The sequence below is a fragment of the Melanotaenia boesemani genome, chromosome 2, assembly GCF_017639745.1.
Source record: "Melanotaenia boesemani isolate fMelBoe1 chromosome 2, fMelBoe1.pri, whole genome shotgun sequence".
Lineage (NCBI taxonomy): Eukaryota > Metazoa > Chordata > Actinopteri > Atheriniformes > Melanotaeniidae > Melanotaenia > Melanotaenia boesemani.
This window is the reverse complement of record NC_055683.1, coordinates 8395065-8401064: the sequence shown is the minus strand read 5'-3', so window position 1 is coordinate 8401064 and position 6000 is coordinate 8395065. Positions and strand designations below refer to the sequence as shown.

The 6000-nt window shown below is 41.9% G+C and overlaps 1 long non-coding RNA gene across 2 annotated transcripts; it reads right to left on the bottom strand.

Annotated features, from left to right (window-relative positions):
• Positions 1-1909: 1909 nt before the first annotated feature.
• On the bottom strand, positions 1910-4990 carry LOC121655382. 2 transcript variants are annotated; one of them, XR_006013186.1, is made up of 5 exons: positions 4603-4990; positions 3617-3822; positions 3138-3309; positions 2609-2789; positions 1910-2470 (listed from the first exon to the last, which is right to left on the bottom strand). It is a non-coding gene; the product is annotated as an uncharacterized LOC121655382 (long non-coding RNA). The 2 variants fall into 2 exon arrangements; XR_006013185.1 differs by having other exon boundaries at positions 3157-3309.
• Positions 4991-6000: the final 1010 nt, after the last annotated feature.

The following is a 6000-nucleotide window of genomic DNA, read 5'->3' as shown; positions in this document are numbered from 1 at the left end:
TTGGACCATTATCTACCTCGCTGGTCCAGACAGCAGCAGAGCCTCAAGTGTTTTGTCCCTTTTCATTGTGGCATCAGAACTTTGTAAAAGCATCTAGAGTGAGACGTGATGACGGACTGGAAAACACTGGTGTTGCCGTTTCATGCATCACAGGAGAGGATTAAATAGACGGCGTTGTTACTGGCAGGTCAGAGCAGAAGAACTGAGAGATTGTGGGCAGAACTGAATCCAGTTGTGTGGTTTCATTTTGCTGATCTGTTCAGTTTTATGGAGGAGCAAGGTGTACTAGTTTCTCTTCATGAGCTACGTTTGTCTTCATTACATCTATTTGCCACCAAGTCAAAGGGCTGCCAGTGAGTTTCAGAATGGGTGGAATAACCACGTCTTTCACCACAAGGAGGACAAACTCCTCTTCAGCTGTGGCAGCAGGGTGTTAACAACAATGCAGGAACACATAACCCAAGTATGAAGGGCACTTTTACCTTAGTGGCTTTGGCAACAATGATCCTGCAGCAGTTCCACACAATAATATTGTTATTCATCTATTAATATTCCTCTCAGTGATGCCACGACGTCTTCTCTTCAGCACCTTCATCCATGTGAAGATGATGGAAATCATGGTGTATTTATTCTGCAGCCTTGTGCATTTTCTTGGAAGGAGGAATTCCTGGTTTTATCCATATGATTGATGCTGAGAAGCTTTTTAACAGTTTTCCATCATGTGACAAATAGAAAATGAATATCATCCAGTTTATAAAGTTCCAGTCAAGTAACACTGTGCCAAGCTTTGTAATGGCTCCATTTCAAGTTTTTTATTGGTCTGTTCAGAAACTTTGTCTCTAAATGTGACTCCAAGCTCAAACCTCCATGTTGACATTGAAAGATATTTCTTTTATACAGGTTCCAGGTATGAAAAATAGTCCCACAGGAAACATTTTATTGAAGCTTCTGGCTCTGGAGAACTCACTAAACGGCCATAAAGAAATAATCACGTTAACATTTAACATCCTTTGTTGAACAGAAAGACTAAAATAAAAACATCATTAATGCTAAATTGTGGACTCTGATGTGAGACTAGAAGTTGGGAGAAAAACCGTCTAACAGCTGAAGAGTCAAGCAGAAACAAACATTTCACATTACATGTGCAACGACCTGCAGAAACAAAGCTTCAGCTTTTATGCAGGAGAAAAATAGAGCCCTGCTTGGCCGCTAGAAGAAGCTTGTTTCACATCGTTCACAAAGTAGCACAAATATGTAGAACTTACCAGATGAGCTGCCCTTCTTACTGTACAATATGCCACATGTGTCCATCTACATTTCATAGAAGCTGCACTCAGACGCTCATGAAGATGTTCATGTAAGAGGAAATGGATTGCACATCACATTAAATCACATCCATGAACTTCTTCTAATTGTTATCCAGAAATCAGTTATTATACAGATCATTTAGAAGCACACAAGTTTCATGTAAATGTGAGTTTCATCAGACTGAAAGTTCTGCTTCGTCATTGCCGGGCTGTCCAGCTCCAGTCCTCCAAGGCTGAACTTGTGCAGGTTTTAAGAGATTTCCTTCACCAGCACACCTAATTCACTTTAAATGGCTTTTCTCAGCAGCTTGTTTTTAAAGTTCTGCCAAAGCATGTTGAGCCATTAACCTGATTCAGGTGTGCTGCAGCGGAAACATCCAAAACCTGCAGGATAGTGGCCCCTGATGAGCAGCCTGGGAGACCCCGTCTTATTGTAAACTTCATTCCAGTTTGTTGCAAAGCCAGAAGATTCTTTCACTTAGTGGTTCATGTGGATTTTACATCATTGTACAGTAAAAATAAAGGCAGTAAGACTTAATGAACCCTAAAACTTTTCCCAAAACATAAAAACTGCAAACAAACAAAAGAAGCAGTATTTCAAAGTGTTTGTTGGTTGATCCGTTTGAAAAGCAGGCGATAAAATCAAGAGGAAAATAGTGAGCTGTAGATAAATTTAAAAGTGGAATAGTGTCTGACTAAAAAGCTGCAGTGAAGTTCGATTTCAACATTACTTGCAGAAAGCAGCTGAAAATGTGAAGCGTTCTTCACATCTATTAACTTCAGTTTGACAAATATGCAGCAGGTTTGTATTTATTGTACAAAATCACATAAAAACAAGAGAAAAGAAGAAAAGTTTCACGTTGCTTTGTGTCATTAACTGAACATGAACTTGACCTTAACACAGAATACTTTGATCCAGACCTGTACACATATTACGCTGGGCTAAAACCAAGGGTCCCGCCCACCGCAGAGCCCCTGTTTTCCTGAAGGTCTCCGTATGAGGTCTGCAGCGTAGCTTCAAGCAGTTAGTGCAGCTGTTTGCAGCGGCAGCTTTGCAGCTTCCTGAATCCTCCTCTTTGTGGAGGAGAGAACCCAGTCGGTGAAGGAGTGTTGGCTCCTGTGGAAAAGGCGAGGATCGTTCCCAGTTTCTGTTCCTTCCTCATCTGGTGGAAAAGGAAGAAAGAAACTGGACAATAAACAGAAAGCAGAACATCTCTTACTATTCTAAACTGACACACAACGACCAGATGCAGCTAAATATTTCAGTTAGAAGAAGAAATGGTCAAATTCCATGGATTTACTTCTGCGTGTGTCTCCAGAAAGGAAGAACTTCCTCAGCAGCTTCTGTTGCTGCCAGCTGGAGATGGCGGATAATGAAAAGACTGTCGGCCACATCAGCTGAAAGGCTGCAGGAGACCAGCACAGAAGAGCTGAGCTTGGATTTAGTCCAGCACACCAAGTGTTTTCAGTCCATCTCTGAATCTAAGACAGAGACAGACAGATTGAAGAGGTTTTTATTCGTTTAAAAAGAAAAAAGCTCAAATAAAGTTCAGTAAAAATGCACAAAAAGACGACATTTACACGTTAAACTGAAAAGTATGTGAAAAGTCAGCAGTTGGTTTCTTTAAAAGCTGTGTTGTCCAGACTTTGGTGATCGGCATCTCTGTAGAGCAGCAGATTCCCTCATTATTAGATCTCAGTCAAATTCCAGAGCAAAGCCCCACATTTACTCCTCGCTAGAAATTTAACACGTCTTCAGTTTGTTCATAGACACAAAGTTTAAAGAAAGTTCATGAAGAGCTGACGTTACAAAGATTAGTGCTGACTGACAATGTTTAGCTTGTTTCACCAAGAGAGCAGAACATCCCAGAATCCGCTGTGTTGGTCTGATGGACAGAACTTTCCATTTCTAGACTTTGTGTATCAGATCTGCATCCAGCTGCTGTCCAGCTGCAGTTTGGCTGAAATCAGTCTGTTGCCACATGCCGTCAGAAACTCTAGGCTGGAAAACATCAAGTACAATGTAGAAAAGTTTCAAGTAAACAGTCCTTAAAAAACACAACAACAAACTTATTAATGCACAACACGCAGCTCCAATAAAGCAGCGACACATCTGCTTGTTTTCCATCCTTCATGAGGACATGACTCAGCAGGTCTACCGTCAATAACATGAGTCAGCAGGAATTTACAGGAATTTACCACATGTACTTTATTAATTACTACATGAATCATGAAGGTAAATCCATGTCAGTAGTCAGTACAGCACGTTTACACGTTGATAGAAAGAACAATGACATATAAGTGCAGACCTGACATCAGCTGACAGCTTCCCTCCAAAGGCGTCTCTTATTGGTTCAGGAACTCCGTTGGTCCCAGATTTCTGGAATTCAGATCCGTTCAGTTCATGCCCTCGTTCAGCAGCTTCTGCTTTGTGCCACGTTTGATGACAGAACAGCTGGATGTCCTGGAAGAAGGACGACGTCCTTGTTTCCAGTATCATGATCCTGATTTTAGCCTGAAAATAGAACACATTCATTTTATAGTTAATATTTGATGTTTGTAGAAAGTTCCCACAGTTGTTAAATGTTAAATGAATCATGCAAACCTTCACTAACTAAATCAAACTCTAGCCAGTGTAAATACTTTGAGACGTCCTCATGTTGCCGTGGTTACGGACGGAGCAAACGGCCGCTAGTTGTGTTAAACACACACTAAGCTCCAACAGTGATGTGACTGGACTGATGGAAGCAGTTTCCAGAACTCTTTATCTGAACTGACAGAAACATGTTTGATAAAACTCAGCCTAAAAGAAAAGTCACTTTTCTTTGTGTTTTACTAAAAGACTAAAAATAAAAGAGCAGCTTCATTTTACCAGCTTTATTTTTATCCCATCAGCTTGTGAATAAACTAATTATGTAATGTGTGATCCAGATAAGTGGTGGAAAGACGACTGTAACAGCTGCTCTGGTGAGGAAAGTGTGTTATTAAAATAGTCCCATTAACTGGGGCAGGAAGAATGGAGCAGACCCCCAACTGGACCGGGTCTAGAGTCTGCAGGTTATTAGGTGTGAACGCAGCCTCCAGCAAAGAAAGACTTTCTGTCCTCTGACAACATGTCATACAACACGTTATTCCCCAGCTGCCACTGCTGATGCTTCTATGACTCTCAGAAGTGTGTTTCTCTTTAATGGGAGCAGCAGCACAGCCTGCAGCTACATGAGCAAACACACACTACAGGATGGACTTAGTCCACTGGAACTAACACTTGGAGATTCTATTCACATTTTATTTTCACCTTTTCCTCGGTCGGGACGTCCAGCTGCCAAAGTGTTTGTGAGTCTTGTGTCTTAAAGACCGTGGCGACCCTCCGGTCCAGGTCTTGAGTCCATGCCTGGACTGCTGAGGCTTTAGGTCTGAAGAGTTCTCTCATCTGATGCTGGACCCGGTCTGAGTTTTATTAGGGACGGATGAACCGTCCTCTGCTGCTCAAGAGACCAACACAACCATGTCATGATGAAAGATTTCTGAAACCACTGCGTCTCATTTCTTCCATCCATGTCAGGCGGGAACTAGAGACGACCTGCACCTGCTTCTCAGCCAATCACAGCGCAGCATAAACTGCCTGCCTTTTCCACCAAACTCCTTCCGTTTCCACCATATCTTTCCTCACACACACACACACTCTTCTTCTACATACATGTTCTATTCTTACAACTTTAAAACTGCAGTAGCGGCTTTGTTTAATAGGGGCAGGAGCAGCGTTTGGGATAAGTAAGCTCTTAAAAGCACCAGAGAAGAAGACAGTCCACATGTAGACAGTGTGGAAGTAGCTACTGTAGTGCAGTCAACGCTGCACCTGAGGCCACCAGAAACACCTGACCTGGACAGCACCAAGAGAGTCAACAATGACGTCTATTGTTCACAATAAACCTGTTCTCTGATGTTCTCCAGGTTCTGTCCAGACAGGTCCTTCTTCTAGTGGTCCTGGTCTCTTGGTGGTCTTGGTGTCAGCACTCTTTCTGGGTCTGCTGCAGCTGGACGTTACAGGTAGATGTGATGGATCAGGCCGACCCAGAGTTTCTTTCCATCACACATAAAGAGAGTTCACACTCTAAACATTTGTTCTTTTAAAGCCTGCAGGTTTCTAAAAGCTCACAGGGTAAGTGCTGATTGGCTCTGCTTCCTGTTGTCAAGGTTACAAAGAAACAATACATTTCCAAGATGAGCCGAAAAAAGCAAAACAGAAAATTTTTCATCAGCATTTTTTTTAAAGAAGCTCAGATTTTCATACAGCAGGCTTCACTGATTTTAGCTCCACATGCAGAATCATTCTAGTTAGAAATATAATTAAAATAGACTTAAATAAATAAATACCTTAATGGCAACATTGCCACGACTCTTTTAGCCAACAAGCTCTTACATTATGGTACAAACATGCAAACTGGGATCAGACTGGTTTGCCAGCTTGAGAAAAAGGTAATAAAACTACTTAGAGATCTACACAACAATCCTCTGCTTCTTCCAGAATAACAACAAGGTGACCAGTCTGACACTAGTGGAGATAAAATCTATTAAATCCAGAGTAAAGATCACACATCCCATCATAGTCTAACAAGCCATGTTCCACCAGATGAACACCAGTAAAGTAGACGCAGCTCTGACCAACACTGAGTCTTCAAAGTGCTGCCCCCCC